Here is a 9,473-nt window from a genome sequence, read left to right as displayed (position 1 = left end):
TTCGTTTGGTACTTGATTTACGATATATTTTCTCATTTCAATTTATGTAATTTATTGACAGATTTTACAAAGCGAAATTACTTGATTTCAGCATGATTTGCTTATAAATTACAAATGAGCCGTAAATTGCGATATGGTGAACATGCTTTAAATTAGACTTCTCGTAAAAAAACACAAATCCCTGTCCGACCTTTCGAGCCCGTTGTAAAGGAAACATATTTTTTATTTTCATTTAATTTTTACTAGATTATTTTTAACTTTTTTATTTATTTTTTATTTAACTTTTAAAAAATAACATCATTTTAATTTCATTAAGTTTTTAAAAACTTATTTAATTTTTGAAACAAAGTTGCTTCAATATCGCTTAATTTTTGGAAGCTTATTCAATGTACTTTTTTAGATTTAATTTTTATATGTTATTGTTTTAAAAAGAAATATATCGAAATTTTGTTGCAGCTTTTTTGACAGATAATAAGTTGAAAATTATGTAAGAAAGCTGCAACTAACTTTAGTGCCGACTTTATTTTGACTATGAAATATGCCCCATTTTTTAATACTATTAGCATTTAATTTTAGGATCTTTTTTTCTGTTTTTTTTTAACTTTGATAAATTTTTAGAAACATAGTTTTTGTTACTTTAATTTAATTTATTTTTAAATATTTTTTTAAATTTTAAATGTTTTTTGGTTCAAAAGGAAAAGTATTTTTTTCAAATTTAATAAAACCTCTTGCAGCTTATTTAAATTTTTATTTAATAATCCTTTAAGTTTAAGATTTTATTGATTTAAAAAAAGTTTTTTTTTATTTTCGTTTAATTTTTTTTAAACTTATTTTTTGAAATTTAAAATTTTTTTTATTATTTAATTGAGTTTTCTTTTAATTTTATGATTTTATTGCTTCAAAAATAAAAGATTCTATTTTTGTTTCATTTAATTTTTAGGAAGTTATTTTATTTTGTTTTCTAATTTTTTTCTTGGCCTATATTTAGATTTTAGATTTTATTTAATTTTTAAATTATGTCGTTTTAAATTGAAAAAAGTATATATATTTTTGAGTTCATCAAATTTTTAGGAACTCATTGACAATTTTCGTTTTCTACTAATTAAATTTTTAAAAAGAAACTTATTTTACGTTTTTTTTTAATGTAAGCTTTTTTATTTTTGTCTTATTTAATATTCTTTTAATTTTAAGATATTATTTTTTTTATGAAATATATGTATATATATCAATTTCATTTAGTTTTAAAAAATTTTATTTATGAATTTTTTAATATAGTTTTTTTTTTATAATAAAATTTTCTTCTAGTTTTTAGATTTTCTTTTAAAAATAAAAATTGTTGAGAATTTATTTTATTTTTTAATGTTTTGATTTCATATAAGTTAGTTTTAAATTTAATTAAAAACTAATATTTTAAATATTTTTGAATTTAATTTTATTTTTAGGAACTTATTTTGTTTTATTTATATATTTATTTTTTCATTTTTTGTTTTCATTATTTTGATTATTTTTGATTATATCGTTTTAAATAGAAAAAATATATTTTTTAATTTTTAATAACTTATTTTCAACGTTATTTAATTTTTAGAAACTTAAATTACGTATTTTTTAGTATAGTTTTTTTGAATTTTTTTGATTTAATTTTCTTTTGATACGTAGATGTTATTGTTTTATAAAGAAAAAAATATCTTTTTTTTTTGTAATTGGTTTAATTAATGGAAAAATTTATTATATTTTTTTAACTTTTTTCTTTTTTAACTAAATTTTCTCTTGTTTTTTTTTATTTATTTTTTATTGTATTGTAAAAATAAAAATATACATGCATATATATTGTTTTTCGAACGACTGTGGGGATTTGAAAGACAGTTGCCAGAATTGCCCTGCTAGTCTATTCAATAGACTCTATTGCAACGTGGCGTGACTGCTCGCCTGCTAGGCTACTCTCCAGCTTGGCTGCTTGTTGGCAGTAAGCGCTTTTGCACTTGCTTCAAGTCATAGATATCTCCGCTTCATTTGCATATCTTAATTACGTTTTTGTTGTGCTGTTTGTGTTGGTTTTTGTCTTCGTTTTTGAGTGTGCGGGCGTAAGTCGATGTTCGCGTACACTCTGGCTGCATCTCATTACCACCAATACAACTAACAGCAGCAGCAGTAGCAGCACTAACACTCGCTAACTGTTTACCAGCTGGCTTCTTTAGTTGCTTAGTCTTCTTCTTGTATGTACAAGTTTTGCTTTAGCTCATTCATATCAAGAAAAAACAAACAAAACAAAAAAGTAGGTGGTGCCAATAGATGCCCGCTCACGCGCCTGAAATGCTGCAACACGTTAACGCAACTGCTTACATTGCATAAGTTATTAGCATCATTTACCGCATCGACGCTGCACTTATGAGAATATCGTAAGACGCCGTTGTAACGAATTGCATGTACCATTGATAGGCGACGACGATTGGGAGTAGGGTGCAACTCTTCGCGAGCAATACAAAGGCCTTCTGTTGCTTAGCAAGCGTTCAGTTGCGTTGTTTTGCTTTGGCATAACCACAACCGCTAATTTATTTAACAAGTCAGTGTTGGTATTGGTATGGCGTTTGGAAAATGGCGACAGAAATGTGACTTTATTGCGTAAACAACGCAGAGATGAGAGAAATGGAGTTATAAAAGAAATAATACTTAAAAGCAAGTTTGAGGACAAAAGTAGCAGCACAACAAATAAATATATAATTAGCGGCAAGCTGCAGTAGTACCAACTGTTGATCAGCAGCTACATACATACATATGTACAGGGTGGGCCAAATAAAACCTACCAATGTTAAACACGTATAACTTATTTATTTTTTTTTTTATATTACATATTGTTATTTTCTTTCTGCATGCTATAGTTAATCCCTTGAGAAATCATAATGGATACTTACAGCAAGACCACCAACCACGACTACCACACAAACTGATTTTCTGAAAATCCAAGGGCAACACACCAGCACCAGTTACACCCATCCAGATGCACTGTTTGGTGCGGTGTTATGGCCAAAAAAGGTATCGGCCCATATTTCTACGAAAATGAAGATTAAACGTCAGAAACAATTTCTGGGGCCTCTTACAGAACAATGATTTACAACTTTTTGCGGCCAACGGCAGAGCTGCATCCTAATTTATGGTTCCAACAAGATGGAGCGACTGCACCAACTGCTAGGCAAACTATGGACCTACTACTTGAAACTAGTAGGTCTTATTTGGCGCACCCTGTACATACCCGTAGCACTAGAACACTGCGAAAGCATTGACAACCTGCAGTCTATGTGTTTAGCGAAGCGAGTATTACTTGCTGCTATTAGTTATGACTTGATGAAAGGAAGAACTTTGGCATGCTGGCTATATTTTGCTCTTTATTAGGTAGGTATGTAACTATGGTTTTTTCCCCCATTACTTCTTGCTCCTTCTTTTATGTGCGTTTTCATACTTTGCACTTTATTTCAACTTCTTTGCTTAGTCAGCTTTCACACGTGCAATACTTTTCTCTATAAGCGATTCCGTTATCCTCTGAAAAGCCTTAGAGCTACATACTAGGCTACCTCACCTTGCAAAACAACAAAAAAAAGGCTTATTTGCAGGGGCTGTTTATTTACTTACTTATTTATTCAATTCAGTGTACAATTTAATTAACGCAATGTTTATAAATTTACAACAGATTATCTTCCCCTTCTCCTATCTTTTATATACATATATATATATATATATATGGTTTGTACGGGACCTCAAAGCTCGAGAACGGTGGAAATTGGCGACTATTGAGTCATTGCTTATATAAGAATAATACCAAATATTGGGCCAATTAGACCACGTCCATCTTGTAATATAGCATATTGAATGTTTTTGCAATGCACAAGCGCATTTATGTAAGAGTATATATAAAATACAGGGTGTCCTAGAACACCTAAAATGGAGGAAAAGTTTTTTTTGAAAAATGCAAAGAGATGAACTACCAAGTCAGGGATGCCGTATCTTCTAGTCATATTACCGACTTCCGGTGGGCTTCATAGCTTCACAAACAACAGCAAGGATTGCTAGCTAAATTAGTTAAAGTGTTCAAGTACTTTATATTATGTGCTATTAGAAACCCTTGCCGTTGTTAAAATGTTTAGAAAATAATAATTTTCTCGTCAATTCAAAATAGAATACGATAATAACCAAAAAAGTACTGCGGACAGTATATAGTGCAAGTCGCACTCTAATGTTCGTTCATAAGGGAGGTCCAAAAAAAAGACAGTCGGATTTTTAATGGTCGCACCCCTTGGGATATATGCTAGGACTGTTTTACACCGAAAAAATTCCGTTATAGTTCTTATTACCCTTTAAGTTCTTAAAAAGATTTTAAGGATAATTTTAATAACTTTCCTTTGCACACTAGCATAATTTCCGGTTGTTTGATAAAAAGTGAAATAAAAGCCAAAGTATTCAAGGAGTTTTCTTCATTTTCCCCATTTTTCTTCGAAATTCATCTTCCTTCAAAATTAGTTAAAAATAAACTTCTCTTATGCCTAAAAGTCCAGATATAAAATTGGATCTTGAAAAAAATGAGCACCTATTCAAATGAATCGGGCTGTATTTTATATAAACAAAAAAAAAAAACTATTTTTCGTAGAATTAGTAAAGAAGTCTCAAAATCATAATTTTTCGAACGGAAAACTTTGTTTCTTTTCATGAGACTTTCAATAACAATACCGATTTTTTCATTGAACCTTTTCTTGATATTTATAGAAGCCTAAAAACCCCCAAAAAATGCAATGAAATGGAAAAAATGCTTAAAAAAAACATCTGAGTATTATTATCGGAATTCTTCTGAAGAGAAAGAGAAGAGAGAAAGAAAGTTTCCTGATCGAAAAATATAGATTTTTTTTAATTCTATACCCTTTCCAAGGCAAATGGTTTTTCCCCATGTTTTTTTGAAGTTTTCAAGATTTCGCCAGCTTTAAAAAAATATTTTGGAAATAAAAAAACTCGGATTTCGATATTTATTAAGTAATTTTCTTACTCCAAAATTTAAGTGGCAACCCTATTGCGAAATACGCTGGTATGAATGGTACATATCTTGAGCGTATATATACTGTGTATACTTAAAAATGCTGATTGAAATTAACAAAATAAAAATGTGTAGTACATAGAAGCGTGGCAACCCCGATGTAAGATATTTTCTGACTAAAGTTCTCAACAATACCTTTCATTTGATATCCATATTGCGATGTTTTATATAAATTATGTAGAATCAAAAATAGGTTGCAACCTTACACTATTATCTTAAGGGATAACATTTTGTATATGGGGAAAGAATTGTGTAAAAAACTTTTCTTGGTACCCATCAATATTAATATTTTACCTTTTTTTCTAAACAAAAAAATAATTTGGAATTAGGGTTCTTTAAAATACGATGTTTTTATTAATTTTCAACTAATTTCGAATAGGTGCAACCTAACAATGTAATATGATATATGGAAAACTTTGAGCGCTTTGACCGAAATATTTTTTGAGGTTAATTTTTCCTGTCGGGGGTGAAAGCTTTAAACTTCCGACTATGCTTGTCACATGCATTTTTGCACCACCCTAATGTACGTACATACCTATGTACATACATAATTATTTGTATATGTATGTTTGTGTTGGAGCTTTAATTTAAGCATACAAGTTAAAATCTAATGAAGGAAAGCGATTAGTTTCTAAAGTAACTCAATTAATATATACATACATTCCTTACTGTGTAAGTATGTACTTAAATATATGGTTTTTTATCAGCTTCTCCGCTGAAGGCATAGTTTTGACATTAATTCTTTTTTCATTCGTTTTTTCTCACTTTGCCTTTTTAACGATTTTTGTTTTTACTCTTTCACATGGCTGAATAGTTTTGCTTCGTCGCTGGTACTTACACTGATGTTTGTTTTTATGTAGTTAGTTAAGACAAATTTACAACACCGTTAATGAGCGCACACAAAGTTTTAATTAAGTTTACACTCGTCGTTTACTATTAAAGTCGATTAACTTACAGAAGATTCGCTACCGGGGTTTAATATTTTTTTTTGCCCTTTCTTTGCTTTACTCCTTTTTTATAATAAAAATTGCATTTGCAATAAACATATACATAACTACTTATGAAGCAAAAGTTTCTTAAATTCGAAAGATATCTAAGGGCGTGGGCGGAGTAAGCTCAACTGGACGCAATGCTTTGGCTAAGATTTCTGTTGCTCTTTCATGTTTATTTACTGTGCACTGGCCGTGATGTGTTAAGCATGCATCGTCTTAAATTATTTGCGAAGTTTCAAAGCTTATTACAATTCATGAAGTAAAATTTTCTTAACAAAAAAAGTTTTTAATCTCTTTTCAACTAATTTGCACCTTTTCTACAATAAATCATTTAAATTATATTTCTGCAAAGAAAAACTGAATTGCGGAAAAATTTAAATGGATGTACTGAATTTATTAATAAATGTAGCAGCAATTAAGATATATCAACATAATTTTGTTTTTCAATAAACCGATGAACTAATTCCAATTTGATTGTTCGAACAAATGACAACCGTCCTAAATAAAGGTCAGGAATAAAGTATTTTCAAACCCATTTCGATTGATACCTACCCACCTTTTAATAATTCATCCAACTTAATGAATAATTTGAATGTAACTTTTAAAACACGTGGCAACCCTCTTCAAACATTCCAAATGTACAAACTGAAGATTTCTTAACATTATTTCGTTTGCCTACGGTATTTTTACATTTCATATACTTTTTATGTTTGCTAATAGAGTTAGACTTTTTAAACAGGTGGCAGCCCACTTCAAAAGTATTTTCAATGTTTAATCCTTGTTAACTGTTGAATTAAGGGGAATTTGATTTTTGAACAACCGCTAAATATAGTTCAGAAATAAAAAAATTGTAAACCCCCATATCAATATATCCATATTTTAATAATTCATTTTACCTACTAAATAATTTGGATATAATTTTTTAAACAGGTGTAAACCCTCTCTCCACACATCAAAAATATTCTTAGCATTCAAACTAAAGGTTTTTTAACACTCCTTCGTTTGACATCCATATTTTGATATTTCATTTAATTTGTATATAAGTAACATAAATTCGACATTTCAAGCAGGCGGCAACCCTTTTTAGTAATATTTTCATACTACTACTTTCACCCTTTAGTTTGGCACCAATATGATAATACATATTTATCTTACCTAATATAATTTTTTTAAGCACGTGGCAACCCTCCTATAGTTAAGTTAGGAAACAAAGCTTTTCAAAACCACTTGGATTGATACCCGTTTTGTAATAATTGATTTATTTGTTTAAATACTTTGAATAAAATTTTTTAAATGGTGGCAACTCTTTTCAACACAAGTTAACCTTATAGCTTTTTAATTTGACACCTCATTTTGGCAGATCGAGCGAACGGTGCGGTCATGATGGCATTGATTATTAAATAATTTCAGTTTAATTGTTGAACAGGTGGCAACTCTTTATGAGAAACTATAACCAGTTTGCACACATCTACAGATTAGGCGCTTTAATTTGACATCTCATTTTTAAAAATCAGGCAAATCATCATCATCGCGTATTATATATATAGATATATAGATAGGTAGCCCATTGCACTCCAACTTAATTCTCAAAGTGTTATTCATAAAAACAAGTGTGCATACTAATAAAATTTATTTTTAAATTGCAGCATTACATTGAACGTTCTACATTATTCAGCATTCCCTAGAAATGTTACAGAAGCGCACTATGTTCAGACTGCTGGAAAAAAAGAGGAGCCAATAAAATGTTGGAAAAACTCAAAAAAAAAGACAGCAAAAGTAGCGGAGAAAGTAAAAATAAGCTACAGCAGTTGAAATAATGCATTAAATGAAATTCTGCGCATTTTTGCATTTCAGCGCTGAAGTGAATGCAAACGTAAATAATAAAACCGATATTGGAAAAGAGGTAAACGAAATAAAAAATAAATATGCGAACTTGCAAATACGCGAATTCTAAATAATATGGAGCAGCGCTGAAAGTGCGTAGAATTATTTTAAATTCAATCAACCAAACTTAAGTTGCAAAACAAATGCAAAAAAAAAAAACAAAATGATAAAATCTAAATACAAAAAGCAAATACCAACACCAACAAAGCCAGTACCCAACTCCAGGCATGCTGATGCAGCGAAATTGGAGCAAAATATGCGAAATAAGATAAGTGGAAGTGGAAGTGAAAAATACGTCAAACGTTGAAAAATTGCAACCAGTTCGCGAAACGATGGAAAGTTGCTAAGCTAAAGCGATGATGCGCATGAAGAAAATGGAAATGAGAATTCCTTTGAATAACTGCGCCGAGCCAAACGTTGTTTCAATAGTGTGGGCGTTGTGGCGCGGTGGTGTTTGGAGCAGGAATTGGGTGCAAACGAAAGGAATGCCGTCGGTTACAGCTGATTGCAAAACAGCGGTATGGCGGCTATGAATTTTCAATTTGTCAGGTGGCATTGCAATGCAAATTTTACAGAGGCAGCGGCAACAGCACCAGCACCAGCACCAACACCAGAAAGCCGCAACGGCTGCAGAGAGAAAACAACAACAAAATAAAACTACCAGACGTTCGCTAAAGCACTAAGCTTTCACGCCACGCTCTGTCACCTGCCACAACTTCGAAATGCAAGCGACCATACCACACATAGCACACACACACATACACACATACATATGGACGTGCTAGGTGGCGGGTATTTATTCCACGCTTAGACAAAGGCGGTTTCGATTGCTGCGAAATGCCGGCGTTTTCACGCAAAGCTACGGCGTTTCCCAAATTCCAATCATCAGTGACTGCTAAGAAGTTATGCAGGCTGTAGATGAGTTGAGTGCACACTTGTGAAGTGATAGTGAGAGTATTTGTGTGTCATGGCACAAGGAAACTTGTAGTTGTACTTTATTCGCCCCTAATTGTAAATTTCCCGCACAATTGATTAAGAAGTAGAGTGGCGAGTGATAGGAGGCGAGTGCGCGTTCAGTACTTACTTATTGTAATTAATTTAGCAGTAACTGGTAAAAGGCATTTGTTGGAAATTTCTTTTTCTTTTAATTACTACCTTTAGTTGTAGATTAAATACGGATTTGCTTATATGCACCGGGAATATCAGAGCTCTTGTGTTTGGACGCAGACTATCCCAACTTGTTGTGTTAGGCTCACTTCCATCAAGTCAACGAGTGGTCACAATTCGCATTAAGGATGAATTCAACAACATGAATAGGACAAAAAAAAATCAATGAGCGCTTAGAAGATGGATATAAGCACTGCCCAGCCATGATGTGGAATTGGTGCACGGCGACTTCAACGCTAGCATGGGCAAAGAAGAACCTTGTCAGTGTGGTTTAGATCTGGCCAATTCTCCATTTATCAGATTTTTGCAGTTCGTCAAATTCGTGAAAACCCCCAAAACAAAAAATAGACAAGCAT

This window comes from Rhagoletis pomonella, unplaced genomic scaffold, assembly GCF_013731165.1.
Source record: "Rhagoletis pomonella isolate Grant_MI unplaced genomic scaffold, Rhpom_1.0 Rhpom_scaffold_00007, whole genome shotgun sequence".
Taxonomy (NCBI): Eukaryota; Metazoa; Arthropoda; class Insecta; order Diptera; family Tephritidae; genus Rhagoletis; species Rhagoletis pomonella.
Note: the sequence above shows the minus strand (reverse complement) of the source record.